Source organism: Triticum urartu, chromosome 1A (assembly GCF_056163025.1).
Source record: "Triticum urartu cultivar PI428250 chromosome 1A, HENAU_Tu73, whole genome shotgun sequence".
Classification (NCBI taxonomy): Eukaryota; Viridiplantae; Streptophyta; class Magnoliopsida; order Poales; family Poaceae; genus Triticum; species Triticum urartu.
In genome coordinates this window covers 457,858,388-457,877,273 of record NC_141873.1, presented here as the reverse complement: position 1 = coordinate 457,877,273, position 18,886 = coordinate 457,858,388, and positions in this window count along the sequence as shown.

The window sequence follows — 18,886 nt, the reverse complement described above, 5'->3', positions numbered from 1 at the left end:
CATCCCTCAAGTCATCTAAATGATCACGTGATCCAAATCAACTAAACCATGTTCGATCATCACGTGAGATGGAGTAGTCTTCAGTTGTGAACATCTCTATGTTGATCATATCTACTATATGATTCATGTTCGACCTTTCGGTCTCGAGTGTTCCGAGGCCATGTCTGTACATGCTAGGCTCGATCATCAAGTTTAACCCGAGTATTCCCCATGTGCAAAACTGTCCTGCACCCACTGTATGTGAACGTAGAGCTTATCAGACACGATCATCACGTGGTGTCTCGGCACGAAGGACTGTCGCAATTGTGCATACTCAGGGAGAACACTTATACCTTGAAATTTTAGTAAGGGATCATCTTATAATGCTACCGCCGTGCTAAGCAAAATAAGATGCATAAAAGATAAACATCACATGCAATCAAAATATGTGACATGATATGACCATCATCATCTTGTTCCTTTGATCTCCATCTCAAAAGCACCGTTATGATCTCCATTGTCACCAGCTTGACACCTCACCGGCTTGACACCTTGATCTCCATCGTAGCATCATGGTCGTCTCACCAACTATTGCTTCTACAACTATCGCTAACGCATAGTGAAAAAGTAAAGCAATTACATGGCGTTTGCATTTCATACAATAAAGAGACAACCATAAGGCTCCTGCCGGTTGCCAGTGACTTTTACAAAACATGATAATCTCATACAATAACGTATATCACATCATGTCTTAACCATATCAATCACAACATGCCTTGCAAAAACAAGTTAGACGTGCTCTACTTTGTTGTTGCAAGTTTTACGTGGCTGCTACAGGCTTCTAGCAAGAACCGTTCTTACCTATGCATCAAATACCACAACGGTGATTTATTAAGTTTGTTGTTTTAACCTTCAACACGGGCATGAGTATGAAATATCATTTTCAGCTTCTTGGAACATCTCCGATGCTCCATGGCGTTCAAAACATTTTTGAAGTACCAGTTCTAAGCCGTAAAGCATGGTGCACTAAACTATCAAGTAGTCATCATACCGAGCTTGCAAAACATTCATAACGTCTGGATCTGCTCCTGCAACAGGTTCGTCACCTAGTGGTGCATCAAGGACATAATTCTTCTGTGCAGCAATGAGGATAATCCTCATATCACAGACCCAGTCCGCATTATTGCTACTATCATCTTTAAACTTAGTTTTCCCTAGGAACATATCAAAAAAACATAGGGGAGCTACAACGCGAGCTATTGATCTACAACATAGATATGCAAATACTATCAGGACTAAGTTCATGATAAATTAAGTTCAATTAATCATATTACTTAAAAACTCCCACTTAGATAGACATCCCTCGAGTCATCTAAATGATCACGTGATCCAAATCAACTAAACCATGTCCGATCATCATGTGAGATGGAGTAGTTTTCAATGGTGAACATCTCTATGTTGATCATATCTACTATATGATTCACGTTCGATCTTTCGGTCTTAGTGTTCCGAGGCCATATCTGCATATGCTAGGTTGGTCAAGTTTAACCCGAGTATTCTGCACATGCAAAACTGTCTTGCACCCATTGTATGTGAACGTAGAGCTTATCACACCCCATCATCACGTGGTGTCTCGGCACGACGAACTATCGCAATGGTGCATACTCAGGGAGAACACTTATACCTTGAAATTTTAGTAAGGGATCATCTTACAATGCTACCGCCGTACTAAGCAAAATAAGATGCATAAAAGATAAACATCACATGCAATCAAAATATGTGACATGATATGGCCATCATCATCTTGTGCCTTTGATCTCCATCTCCAAAGCACCGTCATGATTTCCATCGTCACCGGCTTGGACCTTGATCTCCATCGTAGCATCGTTGTCGTCTCGCCAACTATTACTTCTACAACTATCGCTATCGCATAGTGATAAAGTAAAGCAATTACATGGCGATTGCATTTCATACAATAAAGCGACAACCATAAGGCTCCTGCCAGTTGCCGATAACTTTTACAAAACATAATCATCTCATTCAATAACTTATATCACATCATGTCTTGACCATATCACATCACAACATGCCCTTCAAAAACAAGTTAGACGTCCTCTACTTTGTTGTTGCAAGTTTTATGTGGCTGCTACGGGCTTCTAGCAAGAACCGTTCTTACCTACACATTAGTACAACAATGATTTTTTGTCAAGTGTGCTGTTTTAACCTTCAACAAGGACCGGTCATATTCAAATTCGATTCAACTAAAGTTGGAGAAATAGACACCCGCCAGCCACCATTATGCAAAACAAGTTGCATGTCTTTCGGTGGAACCGGTCTCATGAACGTGGTCATGTAAGGTTGGTCCGGGCCACTTCATCCAACAATACCGCTGAATCAAAATAAGACGTTGTTGGTAAGAATTATGACTATTATCGCCCACAACTATTTGTGTTCTACTTGTGCATATCATCTACGCATCGACCTAGCTCGGATGCCACTGTTGGGGAACGTAGCATGCAATTTCAAAAAAAATCATAGGATCACGCAAGATCTATCTAGGAGATGTATAGCAACGAGAGGGGGAGAGTGTGTCCATGTACCCTCGTAGACCGAAAGCGGAAGCGTTAGGTTAACACAGTTGATGTGGTCGAACGTCTTCACGATCCAACCAATCTAGTACCGAACGTACGACACCTCCGAGTTCAGCACACGTTCATCTCGATGACGTCCCTCGAACTCTTGACCCAGCAGAGGCTTGAGGGAGAGTTTCGTCAGCACAATGGCATGGTGACGATGATGGTGATGTGATCCGTGCAGGGCTTCGCCTAAGCACTACGACGCAATGACCAGAGGAGTAAACTGTGGAGGGGGCACTGCACACGGCTAAGAATAATTGTTGTGCTTTGGGATGCCCCCTTGCCCCGTATATAAAGGAGGGGAGGAGGAGGCCGACCACCAAGGGGCGCGCCAACGGGGGGAGTCCTGCTAGGACTCCACTCCTAGTAGGATTCGCCCCCCTTTTTTCCTTCTCATGGAGGGGAAAGAGGGAAGGAGAGGGAGAGGGAAAGAGGAAAGGGGGCCGCGCCCCCTCCCCCTTGTCCAATTCGGACTCCCTTGGGGGGGTGCCACCCTGCAGGCTCCCCTCTCTTTCCCTCCTATGGCCCATGAAGGACCATTACTTCCCCGGGGGGTTCTAGTAACCCCTCGGTTCTCCGATATATCTGAAACATCCCAAAACCATTCCGGTGTCCAAATACCTTCGTCCAATATATCAATATTTACCTCTCGACCATTTCAAGACTCCTCGTCATGTCCGTGATCTCATCCAGGACTCCGAACAATCTCCGGTCACCTAAACACATAACTCATAATACAAATCGTCATCGAACGTTAAGCATGCGGACCCTACGGGTTCGAGAACTATGTAGACATGACCGAGACACATCTCCGGTCAATAACCAATAGAGGAACCTGGATGCTCATATTGGTTCCTGCATATTCTACGAAGATCTTTATCGGTCAAACTGTAATGAAAACATATGTAATTCCCTTTGTCATCAGTATGTTACTTGCCCGAGATTCGATCGTTCGTATCATCATACCTAGTTCAATCTCGTTACCGGCAAGTCTCTTTACTCGTTCTGTAATGCATCATCCCTTAGTCACATTGCTTGCAAGGCTTATTATGATGTGCATTACCGAGAGGGCCCAGAGATACCTCTCCGATACTCAGAGTGACAAATCCTAATCTCGATCTATGCCAACCCAACAAACACCTTCGAAGATACCTGTAGAGCATCTTTATAATCACCTAGTTACATTTGACGTTTGATAGCACACAAGGTATTCCTTCGGTATCCGGGAGTTGCATAATCTCATAGTCAAAGGAATATGTATATGTCATGAAGAAAGCAATAGCAATAAAACTTAACGATCATTATGCTAAGCTAATAGATGGGTCTTGTCCATCACATCATTCTCCTAATGATGTGATCCCGTTCATCAAATGACAACACATGTATATGGTTAGGAAACTTAACCATCTTTGATTAACGAGCTAGTCTAGTAGAGGCTTACTAGGGACATGGTGTTTTGTCTATGTGTCCACACATGTATCAAGTTTACGGTTAATACAATTCTAGCATGAATAATAAACATTTATCATGATATAAGGAAATATAAAATAACAACTTTATTATTGCCTCTAGGGCATATTTCCTTCAAGGGAGGCTGAGATTGAACTAAGAAGACTGTGTCTCCACCTTATTCCCCTTGAGCTAAGGACACCCAGTCCTCGCCCAGTCACTCTAGCAAGTCTTCAAGGTAGACTTCCAAACCTTCACAGACTCCATTCACTGGCGATCCACAATGACTTTTGGATCCTCAAAACTTGACGCCTAACCGGCTGGAGGATGTACAATCCTCAAGTGTAACAAGTCTTCAGGTCACGCGGACAAAAAGACTTTAGTGATGCCTAACACTCTTTTGCTCTGGGTGTTTTGGGCTTTGTCCTCGCAAGGATTTCTCTCTCAAAGGCTTCAGAGGTGGGTTGCTCTCAAATGACAAAAACCGTGCACTAACTCTGAGCAGCCACCAATTTATGGTGTAGGGGGTGGGCTATTTATAGCTAGGAGGCAACCCGACATGATATGTCTGAAATGACCCTGGGTCACTAAGGAACCGACACGTGTCCACCAGTCAGATTTCAAACACACACGGCAGCTTGGCTTGGGCTACAAGCAAAGCTGACTCATCTAACTCCGGATAAGATTTGCTCTCATTGTCTTCGCTCGAAGACATAGGATTTTTGTTGAGCATCACTTCAGTCATCTGACTTTGTTCACTTGGACCCCACTTAACAGTATGGTGGTTCCTATGACTCAATAAAGAAGAAAAGGAAGCTACGAAAGAAACTATGTCTCCGCACTCCATAGGCTTCAAGTGAATGTCTTCACAAGTCATTATCTTCAAGTGAATGTCTTCACGAACCATCATTGTCTTCAATGTCTTCATACATTTTTAGGGGTCATCTCTAGTAGGTAAACCGAATCAATGGGGGACTATTACATGTGTTATGCTGCAATTCTCACAAACACATTAGTCCCTCAACCATGTTTGTCGTCAATACTCCAAAACCAACTAGGAGTGGCACTAGATGCACTTACAATCTCCCCATTTTTGGTGATTGATGAAAAACTGGTTGAAGTTTTCAACGGGGATAAAAGTATGTGAAATTTAAAGTACATGGGCATTGTCTTCATAGGTTGAAAAAGGCTCCCCCTGAAGATGTGCATATCAATTATTTGCTTTTGAATGCAAATGCACATGGCAGATTTTGCTTTATGGAGATCCTCTTCAACACATGAAGGCAATTCATCATGCATACATAAGAGTGATGAAGATAATGACATGCACAATGAGAAATGGGTGTCTGTAGAATGACTTCATGCGGAATTTATCATCACATCATAAGGTAGCAGCAAAAGTAGCAGACGACCATCAAGTTTAAGTGTTACAACTCAAAAACCAACAGTTTCAAGAACGAGAGTTGTAAGAACTTAGCAAAAATAAGCACCCGACCCATATGGACCTGCTTGAAGACTAACAACTCATATGCTTCTCCCCCTTTTGTCAGTAAGGATCAAAAAGGTTTGAAGACATAAAGTATCTACTTGTTCCTAAGCGGTGAAGATGATGGGGCAGCAGGGTCGACATTGGAGTTGGGAGGTGCAGAAGGGTCTGACGCAGAATCGTGATGCAGTGAATCCATCGCTGGTGAAGTGGCGTCGTCCGCTTCATCTATGACTCAAGCAACCACAGTGGGAGCCGAAGATGAATAGTCTGAATCTTCAAGGGAATGAGTTGGATGCCAGCTTGCAGATTGTGGAGGCCTGGAGTCAAACTTGAAACATTCTGTGAAGCCATCTTCGTGAAGATTGTCTTTAGAACAGAGCATTGTGAGGCTCTTCCAAGACCGCCGACATGCTTCGTGGGCAACAAAGGAATTCTTGGTAGCCATGTTGCAAATACGATTGACGTCAATGAGCAGACTTTGCATCCGATGCTTTAGCCAGTCATGATGCCTATCCTGCTTCTAATGAAGTGATATAAGAAGCTCTCTATCATTTAGGACATGAGCATGCTTCTGAGGCCTTTGAGCTATAGTGATGGCTGTTGCATCAGTGTTTGCACAATTCGGCAAAGGTAGTTGACCAGCAAGAGGACCAGTAGGAGCATGAGGATTAGGCACATGAACTCCTTCAATGGGCTGAGTGAAGCTTTGAAATGCAGCATTGTCTTCACGTATTGGCTCCTTGGCAGGCACGGGATAGATGGCTTCATGAGACATGTCCAATTCAGGCAAGAATACAACATGGTTGCGTGCTGGAGCTTGATAGTTGATGGTTGAGTGAAGCTTTATCGGCCGCATGACCCATGGAGCATAAAACTTGAGGCCAAACAGATCAATTCCTAAAGCGACCAACTGTCTAATGAAGAAATCCTGTGTGTTGAACCTGATGCCATTGATGATGTAGAAGACCAATGTCTTCATGGTGCCTTCAAGATTGGCATCAGGAGAATGGCCCTTGATAGGCCACAGAGTACGCCTCAGAATATGATAAATGGTGTGGGGTAGGTACTCGAGGTCCTTGATGTAGAACTCCTTGGGATATTCAGCATCAATGGGCAATGGCTTCATCATGCTGAGCATTTGACTCATGTTTGGCTCAGGCTTCTGGAAAATGCTCTGCAGTTCTCGTTCATATAGCTGACAAGCTGGCTCATACAGATCACCAAGACTGGGCAAGGAAGTTAGCTCGATGATATCCTGAGCTTTGGCTTCAAGATGAACATCTCCTGTCATCCACTCAAGGACCCATGTCTTCGGATCTCTGTTGTAGCCTTGATACGTCTCCGTCGTATCTACTTTTCCAAACACTTTTGCCCTTTTTTTGGACTCTAACTTGCATGATTTGAATGGAACTAACCCGAACTGGCGCTGTTTTCAACAGAATTGCCATGGTGTTACTTTTGTTCAGAAATAAAAGTTCTCGGAATGACCTGAAAATCAACGGAGATTATTTTTGGAATATATAAAAAATACTAGAAGAAAGTTCCATGTCAGGGGGCCCACACCCTGTCCATGAGGGTGGGGGCACGCCTACCCCCCTGGGCGCGCCCCCTGCCTCGTGGGCCCCCTGACGCTCCACCGACCTCAACTCCAACTCCATATATTCGTGTTCGGGGAGAAAAATTCAGAGAGAAGGATTCATCGCGTTTTACAATACGGAGCCACTGCCAAGCCCTAAACTCTCTCGGGAGGGCTGATCTGGAGTTCGTTCGGGGCTCCGGAGAGGGGAATCCATTGCCATCGTCATCATCAACCTTCCTCCATCACCAATTTCATGATGCTCACCGCCGTGCGTGAGTAATTCCATCGTAGGCTTGCTGGACGGTGATGGGTTGGATGAGATTTATCATGTAATCGAGTTAGTTTTGTTAGGGTTTGATCCCTAGTATCCACTATGTTCTGAGATTGATGTTGCTATGACTTTGCCATGCTTAATGCTTGTCACTAGGGCCCGAGTGCCATGATTTCAGATATGAACCTATTATGTTTTCATCAATATATGAGAGTTCTTGATCCTATCTTGCAATTCTATAGTAACCTATTATGTGTTATGATCCGTTAACCCTGAAGTGACAATAATCGGGATACTTACCGGTGATGACCGTAGTTCGAGGAGTTCATGTATTCACTATGTGTTAATGCTTTGGTCCGGTACTCTATTAAAAGAAGGCCTTAATATCCCTTTGTAAGTGCATCTAGTGCCACCCCTAGTTGGTTTTGGAGTATTGACGACAAACCTAGTTGAGGGACTAATGTGTTTGTGAGAATTGCAGGATAACACAGGTAGAAGTCCCTCATTGATTCGGTTTTCCTACCAGAGATGACCCCTAAAAATGTATGAAGACATTGAAGTCAAAGGTGGCATGTGAAGACATTCACATTGAAGACTATGACAAGAGAAGACATCGTGTGAAGACTGTGGAGCGTGAAGACTTAGCAATTTCGTCGTTCTGTGTTTTTCTTTGTTGAGTCATAGGAATCACCGCACTGTTAAGTGGGGTCCAAGTGAACCAGTCAGAATGACTGAAGTGATGCTTAACCAAAATCCTATGTCTTCGAGCGAAGACATTGAGAGAAAATCTTGTCCAGAGTTGGATAAGTCAGCTTTGCTTGTAGCCCAAGTAAAGTTGTCGTGTGTGTTTGAAATCTGACCGTTAGAACACGTGTCAGTTCCTTAGTGACCTAAGGTCATTTCGGACAAATCAGGTCGGGTTGCCTAGTGGCTATAAATAGCCCACCCCCTACAACCATAAACGGTTGGCTGCTCAGAGTTAGTGCACGGCTTTTGTCGTTTGAGAGCAACCCACCTCGAAGCCTTTGAGAGAGAATTCCTTGCGAGGATAAATCCCTAAACACCCAGAGCCAAAGAGTGTTAGGCATCACTGAAGTCTTCCTGTCTGTGTGATCTGAAGACTTATTACACTTGAGGACTGTGAATCCTCCAGCCGGTTAGGCGTCGCGTTCTAAGCATCCAAGAGTCATTGTGGATCACCGGTGAACGAAGTCTGTGAAGGTTTGGAAGTCTACCTTGAAGACTTACTAGAGTGATTGGGCGAGGACTGGGTGTCCTTAGCTCAAGGGGAATAAGGTGAAGATGAGGTCTTCTGAGTTGAATCTCAGCCTCCCTAACCAGACGTACAGTTGTCACAGCAACTGGAACTGGTCCAACAAATCATTGTCTTCAACAAGTAAATGGTTTCATCCTTCCCTTCCCATTACTTACTGTTGGTCCTTGTGAAGTTATTGTATGATTGCTTTATCTTTGGTCTTCACTGAGTAACTGCTTGTTCTGATTGGCTTCACAATATCTTCCTACCTGATCTTTACTGCCTAGCTGCTATTAGTCATTTTGCTTTCACTTCATTGAATACTTGACTATGGTTTGCCTAGTGTAGTCTACCTTCCACTGCATGGTAATAGGTTTATTTCTATCGTTTGTCTTCGAAACTTCCATGTTTTGAAGACTTTCATAAAAATCGCCTATTCACCCCCCCTCTAGTCGATCACTAGCACTTTCAATTGGTATCAGAGCAAGGTACTCCCTTGTTCTGTGTGATTCGGTTTAACCACCTGGAGTTTTAGCTATGTCAACTGCAGGGATAATTAAAGTCTCCGCTGCGTGCCCCGTCTTCGATGGAACTGAATATCCCTACTGGAAGAATAAGATGCGCATGCATCTTGAAGCCATTGATGTCGACCTATGGTATGTTGTCAAGAATGGCATTCCCAAGGCCGGTGAAGGTGTCACCGCTGCTGATGTCAAGAAGTTCATTCAACTGGACTCCACTGTCAAGAACATCATCTGTGGTCATCTGACCAAAGGATAGTATGGCTGCATGAGTGCTTTGGAAACATCTAAGCTAGTCTGGGATTGGCTCTCCAAGGTCAACGTAGGCGTCTCAACCCAGAGAGAACAGAGAATCAGTGTCCTTCGCAACCTCTTCAATAGCTTCAAGAGAAATGACAATGAGAATGTCCAGCTCACGTTTGATCGACTCACTAACATCACAAATGAGCTTCAAGCCCTCGGGCCACTGAGATCACCAAGCATGAAGTCATCAAGACACTCCTGAGATCACTTGATAGCTCGTTTGACACCCTAGCCCTGATGATTCAAGAACGTCCTGATTTGAAGACACTCGATCCGTCTGACATACTTGAGAGGCTCAACACACACGAGTTTCAGCTTTCTGAGAAAAGAGATATCTACGGTCCCAACTATGGGCGAACTCGTGCCTTGAAGGCAAAAGCTGTCTCCTCATCTGAAGAAGAATTTGTCAGCAGTTCTGATGATCCTGAAGACATTGGAAAGGAGCTTGCTATGCTTGTGAAGAAGTTCCAAACTTTCACCAAGAAGAAAGGCTTCAGAAAGTCCTCACGATCAAGCTCAAGGAATGATGAAGCTTCTGCTCATGACTACAAGAAGAGAACATGCCACAAGTGCAAGAAACCTGGCCACTACATCTCTGAGTGTCCGCAGTGGGACAATGAGAACAAGAAGAAAAAGAAGAGCAAGGAGTATGATTCTGACGACAAAAAGAAGAAGAAATACTCAAAGTCTTCTTCCAAGTCCTCCTCAAAGTCTTCATCACACAAGAAGAGCTCATCTGGCAAGGCACGTGCATTTGTTGGCAAGGAAATGGACTCAGGGGAGGAGTGCGCTTGTGAGGAGGCAGAGGTGGAGTCTGAGGAGGAGTCCGATTCTGGCGTGGCGAGTCTGGCTACAGCATATGTTGCCAAGTCCATCTTCAACACTGAAGACAATGACTCCATCACCGACACCGATGCAAATGACAAGGACTACTCCGCTCCTACCTACTGCTTCATGGCACGCGGTGCCAAGGTAAACACACGCACTACTCACTATCAAACTTCCAGTGAAGATGACTCTGATTGTGGTTCCATACCCAGCTACAAAACACTTGCTAAAATTGCAACTAAACAATAGAAAGCTATGGAACATATTCAAAAACTGTTAGACAAAAGCGATGACCTGTTAGACGCTGAAATGACTCGATCTCAGTCCTTAATTGAAGACATAAAAAATCTTCACGTTAAGTATGAGGAACTTGAAAGTCGTCATGAAACGCTCTCAACAACTCATGAAAAGCTTTCCTATGATTATCTTCAAAGAAAGCAAGATCTTGAGAAATTGAGAGCGGCTCATGAAGATCTTCAAAAGGAAAACGAGTCACTTCGCACCAAACAGATCAGTACTGCTCAGTAAGGATTTGAACCACCATGTCTTAAATGTATTGAGAGTGACAACGCTACTTCTGTTGCTGGTTGTTCTACTGCTGCTACCATTGCAATATCTTCAACTGTTGATGTGCCAACTAACCCCTCTGCTGAGGATGCCACTGCTATTACTGATGAGAATGCTAGGTTGAAGACATTGCTTGAAACAGGGATGTTCAAAAGTCTCAAAGGGCATCAGACACTATATGATGTCCTCAAAAGGCAGATCCTGAACCGAAACCCTAGGAAAGAGGGTGTTGGGTTTGAAAGGAAAATGAATGCTGATGGCTCTTACTGGAAACCTGAGCAGTACCCCAAAACCACATGGGTTGCTGCAAAGGGACCTTCAGTGGATCCATCCACCCTATCTGGCTTCACTTGTGCTAATCCCATTGTTATTGATGAATCCTTTGATGCAAACTATAAACTGTTTAAGAATCAGAAGGGTGAAGTGTTTGCCAGGTATATTGGTACTAACTGCAGGAATGGACCGCCTATGAAGAAGGTCTGGGTGCCGAAAAGGTGTTTGGAGAATCTTCCTGTGAATGTCGTCATGACACCGCATGTGAAGAAGACAAACCCCAGACCACAGGCTTCATACGGTCCATAGGCTTCATATAGACAGAGGACTCACCTGAGTCGCACTAACGCAAATGTTTTGCAGGGAAGCCATACTCAGGCCTATGAATATGAGCGTGTTTCATCAAACCGCCATGTTCATAAGACCAAGAACTATTCTGCTTATTCTTATGAGTACTACTGTCCACCTGCAAGATTTTTTGCTAGGGCTCCAAAGCCAAAGTTCTCAGATGCTGCACTTGGACTCATTGCTTCAAAGCCACCCTTGAAGATGTGGGTGGCTAAGAAAGCTTAACTCTCTTTTGCAGGGAAAGGTCTCCAGCCGAAAACCAAAATCGTCTGAAGCTATTGCTAGGGACCTTAAACATCTCGTAGGGCGCAAGATCAAATGCCCAAATGGTCTTATTATGTATTTTGTTCCTGAGTCACTTGCTACTTGCCCTATTAGTCCTAACCTCGATCTAAGCTTTCATAATCCGCTTGCTCGTAAAATGTTTTTGCTTCACAATTCTCTTCGTGAAGCCTATCCCCCTAACTGCACTGTAGGGTACGACACCAGCTGCTTCAGAATGGATTATTGATAGTGGGTGTACTAATCACATGACTGGCAAGCGAAGCCTTCTTATGGACTCAACCTTACGTCCATCTGACAAAAGTCACATCACATTTGGTGACACTGGTAAAAGTAAGGTATTGGGTCTAGGTAGAGTTGCAATCTCAAAGGATCAACACATGGATAAAGTCATGCTTGTTGAATCCCTTGGTTTCAACTTAATGTCTGTCTCAATGCTTTGCGATTTAAACATGATTGTGATGTTTGGAAAATATCGTTGCCTTGTTCTAATGGAATCTGACAAGTCTCTAGTGTTTGAAGGGTATCAGAAAGATGACTTGTACGTGGTAGATTTCTCAACAGGACCACAGCTTGTCGTATGTCTTCTAGCAAAAGCTTCAGAATGCTGGCTCTGGCATCGGAGGCTAGGGCATGCTGGCATGAGGAACTTGCACACTCTTGCAAGAAAGAATCATGTCATAGGCATCGAGGGCGTCAAGTTCAAGAAGGATCACTTACGCGGTGCCTGTGAAGCAGGAAAGATGACGAGGGCCAAGCATCCCTCAAAGACAATCATGACAACAACTCAACCCTTCGAACTGCTCCACATGGACCTTTTCGGTCCCACTCATTACTCAACTCTTACTGCTACTGCTTGTCTCTATGGCTTTGTCATTGTTGATGATTATTCAAGATATACTTGGGTGCATATAATCCTCTACAAGACTGAAGTGCAGGATGTCTTCAGACGCTTCGCCAATCGAGCCATGAACAACTATGGCGTCAAGATAAAGCACATCAGAAGTGACAATGGCACTGAATTCAAGAACACTGGGCTAGATACATATCTTGATACTTTGGGCATCACACATGAATTCTCAACTCCGTACATGCCACAGCAGAATGGCGTCGTCGAACGCAAGAACAGAACACTTATTGAGATGGCTCGGACGATGCTTGATGAATACAAGACTCCAAGAAAATTCTGGCCTGAAGCCATTGATACTGCATGCCATATCATCAACCGTTTTTATCTTCACAAGCTTCTGAACAAGACATCCTATGAGCTCCTTACTGGCAAGAAGCCAAATGTCAGTTACTTCAGAGTATTTGGTGCCAGGTGCTGGATCAAGGATCCACATCACACTTCAAAATTTGCACCAAAAGCACATGAAGGTTTTATGCTTGGATATGGAAAGGATTCGCACTCCTACAGAGTCTTCGACCTCTTTCACTACAAAGTGGTTGAAACTGTGGATGTGCGGTTCGATGAGACTAACGGCTCGCAAAGAGAGCACCTGCCAAATGTGCTAGATGAAGTTCCATCCAGTGAATCAATCAAACTTATGGGAACTGGAGAAATCATACCATCTGAAGCTTAGCCTGAAGAGGAACTTATCATCTCCGCACCTGATCAACCTGAAGACAATGCTCAGCCTGAAGACAATCCTTCTAACGATGACAATGATCAGCAAGAGCAAAATCTTTGTCATGTACATCCTCGTGTTGCAAATGAAGTACAGATTGAGAGAATAATTGATAGCATCAATGCACCAGGTCCACTCACTCATTCAAGGGCAACACGGCTAGCAAATTTCTGTGGGCACTTCGCATTTGTCTCAATATCTGAACCCAAGAAAGTTGATGAAGCCTTCATGGAACCTGAATGGATTCAAGCTATGCAAGAAGAGCTTAAACAGTTTGAGCTAAATAATGTATGGGAACTGGTTAAGCATCCTGATCCTCGCAAGCACAATATAATAGGAACATAATGGATATATCGCAACAAGCAAGATGAGCATGGTCAAGTTGTCAGAAACAAGGCTCGTCTCGTTGCTCAAGGATACACTCAAGTTGAAGGGATTGACTTCGATGAGACATTTGCTCCTGTGGCTAGACTTGAAGCCATACGCATACTGCTGGCCTATGCAAATCATCATAACATTCTTCTGCATCAAATGGATGTGAAAAGTGCTTTTCTCAATGGCAAGATTGAAGAAGAAGTGTATGTTTCACAACCGCCTGGCTTTGAAGATCCAAAACATCCTGACATGGTGTACAAGCTCAACAAGGCACTGTATGGCCTCAAACAAGCCCTTCGGGCTTGGTATGACACACTCAAAGACTTCCTGAAGAGCAAATGCTTCAAACCTAGTTCTCTCGACCCCACTCTCTTCACGAAGACATATGATGGTGAACTGTTTGTGTGCCAAATATATGTGGATGACATTATCTTCGGCTGCACCAATCAGAAATACACTGATGAGTTTGGATATATGATGCAAGAGCAATATCAGATGTCCATGATGGGTGAGCTGAAGTTCTTCCTTGGTCTTCAAATACATCAGCAACGCAACGGCATCTTTATATCTCAAGAGAAATACCTCAAAGATTGCCTGAAGAAATTTGGGATGCAAGATTGCAAAGGCTTCATGACGCCAATGCCAGCCAAACATCATCTGGGTCCCGACGACAATGGTAAAGAGTTCGATCAAAAGATGCTTATTATGCTGGTGACAAGGTGGATCGCAAGTCTACAACAGGCACATGTCATTTTCTGGGACGATCACTTGTATGTTGGTCTTCAAAGAAGCAGAACTGTGTATCTCTCTCTGCTGCTGAATCTGAATACATTGCTGCTGGATCTTGCTGCGCTCAGCTTCTATGGATGAAGCAAACACTGAAAGACTATGGCATTCACCTGAAGCAAGTGCCACTCTACTGCGACAACGAAAGCACCATCAAGATTGCCAACAACCCAGTTCAGCACTCGAAGACAAAGCACATTGAAATTCGTCGTCACTTTCTCAGAGATCATGTTGTGAAGGAAGATATTGATATCATACACGTCAACACTGAAGAGCAATTGGCAGATATCTTCACCAAGCCCTTGGATGAGAAGAGGTTTTGCAAGTTACGGTGTGAGCTAAATATCTTGGAATCCTCAAATGTCATGTGATCAGGCACACATCCTAACACTTATACATGTTGATGACTTAGATGTGCAACACACGAAGTAAAGTATATCTTCAATCAATGAAGACTTACATTCTGAGTGTGAATACATTAACGTGGAATTTGATTTCGGAGCGCCACGATAATTGTGCGCTGTGTCTGGGTCTAATACTTCCTATACGGTGGGTAACGCCACCACCAAATTCTACGGTTTGAAGTGTTTTACCCATGGCGTTATGCTACGTCTCGAGCTAGCATTGGTTTTCCCCGAAGAGGAGGGGGTGATGCAGCACAGTAGCGTAAGTATTTCCCTTAGTTTTTTTAGAACCAAGGTATCAATCTAGTAGGAGGTCACGCGCAAGTCCCTCGTACCTGCACAAAATGGTAGCAACTCGCAACCAACGCTTAGGGGTTGTCAATCCCTTCACGGTCACTTACGAGAGTGAGATCTGATAGAGATAATATTTTTGGTATTTTTGGTATAAAGATGCAAAGTAAAAAGTAAAAGCAAAACAAGTAAAATAAAGTAATGGAGATTGATATGATGAGAATAGACCCGGGGGCCATAGGTTTCACTAGTGGCTTCTCTCAAGAGCATAGATATTCTACGGTGAGTGAACAAATTACTGTTGAGCAATTGATAGAATTGAGCATAGTTATGAGGTTATCTAGGTATGATCATGTATATAGGCATCACGTCCGTGACAAGTAGACCGACTCCTGCCTGCATCTACTACTATTACTCCACTCATCGACCGCTATCCAGCATGCATCTAGAGTATTAAGTTAAAAACAGAGTAACGCCTTAAGCAAGATGACATGATGTAGAGGAATAAATTCATGCAATATGATAAATACCCCATCTTGTTATCCTCGATGGCAACAATACAATACGTGCCTTGCAACTCTTTTTGTCACTGAGTAAGGACACCGCAAGATTGAACCCAAAGCTAAGCACTTCTCCCATTGCAAGAACTACCAATCTAGTTGGCCAAACCAAACGGATAATTCGAAGAGACTTGCAAAGATAACTCAATCATACATAAAAGAATTCAAAGAAGATTCAAATATTATTCATAGATAAGTTGGATCATAAACCCACAATTCATCGGTCTCAACAAACACACCGCAAAAAGAAGATTACATCAAATAGATCTCCACGAGAGAGGGGGAGAACATTGTATTGAGATCCAAAAAGAGAGAAGAAGCCATCTAGCTACTAGCTATGGACCCGAAGGTCTGAAGTAAACTACTCACACTTCATCGGAAGGGCTATGGTGTTGATGTAGAAGCCCTCCGTGATGGATGCCCTCTCCGGCGGAGCTTCGGAACAGGCCCCAAGATGGGATCTCGTGGATACAGGAAGTTGCAGCGGTGGAATTAGGTTTTTGGCTCCGTCTTTGGTCTAATGGGGTACGTAGGTATATATAGGAGGAAGGAGCACGTCGGTGGAGCTCCGAGGGGCCCACGAGGCAGGGGGGCGCGCCCAGGGGGGTGCCCTCCACCCTCGTGACCTCCCCGGAAACTTCTTGGAGTAGGGTCCAAGTCTCCTGGATCACGTTCGGTGCGAAGATCACGTTCCCGAAGGTTTCATTCCGTTTGGACTCCGTTTGATATTCTGTTTCCTCGAAATACTGAAATAGGCAAAAAACAGCAATTCTGGGCTGGGCCTCCGGTTAATAGGTTAGTCCCAAAAATAATATAAAAGTGGAAAATAAAGCCCAATATAGTCCAAAACAGTAGATAAAGTAGCATGGAGCAATCAAAAATTATAGATACGTTGGAGACGTATCAGGCATCCCCAAGCTTAATTCCTACTCGTCCTCGAGTGGGTAAATGATAAAAAGAGAATTTTTGATGCGGAGTGATACTTTGGCATAATTTCAATGTAAATCTTCTTAATCATGGTATGAATATTCAGATCCGAAAGGTTCAGGACAAAAGTTCATATTGACATAAAAAATGATAATACTTCAAGCATACTAATCAAACAATTATGTCATCTCAAAATAACATGGCCAAAGTAAGTTCATCCCTACAAAATCATATAGTTAGGCTATGCTTCATTTTCGTCACACAAAGACGTTCCCAACTTCTATACCCCCGATGACAAGCCAAGCAATTGTTTCATACTCAAATAATCTCAAACTTTTTCAACCTTCACGCAATACATGAGCGCGAGCCATGGACATAGCACTATGGGTGGTATAGAATATGATGATGGGGATTGTGTGGAGAAGACAAAAAAGGAGAAAGTCTCACATCAACGAGGCTAATCAATGAGCTATGGAGATGCCCATCAATTGATGTTAATGCAAGGAGTAGGGATTGCCATGCAACGGATGCACTAGAGCTAAGAATGCTCAACAAAAGAAAACTAGTGGGTGTGCATCCAACTTGCTTGCTCATGAAGACCTAGGGCATTTTGAGAAAGCCCATCATTGGAATATACAAGCCAAGTTCTATAATGAAAATTTCCCACTAGTATGAACAAGACAACTTATGAGACTCACTATATGAAAATCATGGTGCTACTTTGAAGCACAATATATGAGACTCACTACATGAAGAACAAGGTGCTACTTTGAAGCACAAGTGTGGAAAAAGAGATAGTAGCATTGCCCTTTTTATTTTCTCTTTTTTTTGGGGCCTTTATTTTTTTATTTTTGGCCTTTCTCTCTTTTTTTTTTGATTGGGCAATGCTTTAATAATGATGATCATCACACTTCTATTGATTACAACATAATGATTACAACTCGATACTAGAACAAGATATGACTCTATATGAATGCCTCCGGCGGTGTACCGGGATGGTGCAATGAATCAAGAGTGACATGTATGAAGAATAATGCATGGTGGCTTTGCCACAAATACGATGTCAACTACAAGATCATGCAATGGCAATATGACAAAAGTAAAGCATGTCATGATGATGATGATGATGATGATGGAAGTTGCATGGCAATATATCTCGGAATGGCTATGGAGATGCCATGATAGGTAGGTATGGTGGCTGTTTTGAGGAAGATATAGGGAGGTTTATGTGTGAAAGAGCGTATCATATCACGGGGTTTGGATGCACCGGCGAAGTTTGCACCAACTCTCAATGTGAGAAAGGGCAATGCACGGTATCGAAGAGGCTAGCAAATGGCGGAAAGGTAAAAGTGCGTATAATCCATGGACTCAACATTAGTCAAAAGAACTCATATACTTATTGCAAAAATTTAGAAGTCATCAAAAATCAAGTACTACGCGCATGCTCCTAGGGGGATAGATTGGTAGGAAAAGACCATCGCTCGTCCCCGACCGCCACTCATAAGGATGCACAAGCCAGGTACACTTCATGCTTCAAATTTGTTACACAACTTTAACCATACGTACATGCTACGGGACTTGCTAACTTCAACACAAGTATTTCTCAAATTCACAACTACTCAACTAGCAAGACTATGATATTATCACCTCCATATCTCAAAACAATTATCAAGCATCAAACTTATCTTAGTATTCAACCCACTAAAAAGAAAGTTTCACATATCTTGAATACCAAGTATATTAACATTAAGCAAATTACCATGCTATTAACGACTCTCAAAATAATCTAAGTGAAGCATGAGAGATCAAGTTTCTTTAAAACAAACCACCACCGTGCTCTAAAAGATCTAAGTGAAGCACTAGAGCAAAAATTATCACGCTCAAAAAGATATAAGTGAAGCACATAGAGTAAACTATCAAGCTCAAAAGATATAAGTGAAGCACATAGAGTATTCTAACAAATTTCAATTCATACATGGCTCTCTCAAAAGGTGTGTACATAAAGGATGATTGTGGTAGACTAACAAGCAAAGACACAAATAATACAAGACGCTCCAAGCAAAACACATATCATGTGGTGAATAAAAATATAGCTCCAAGTAAATTACCGATGGAAGTGGACGAAAGAGGGGATG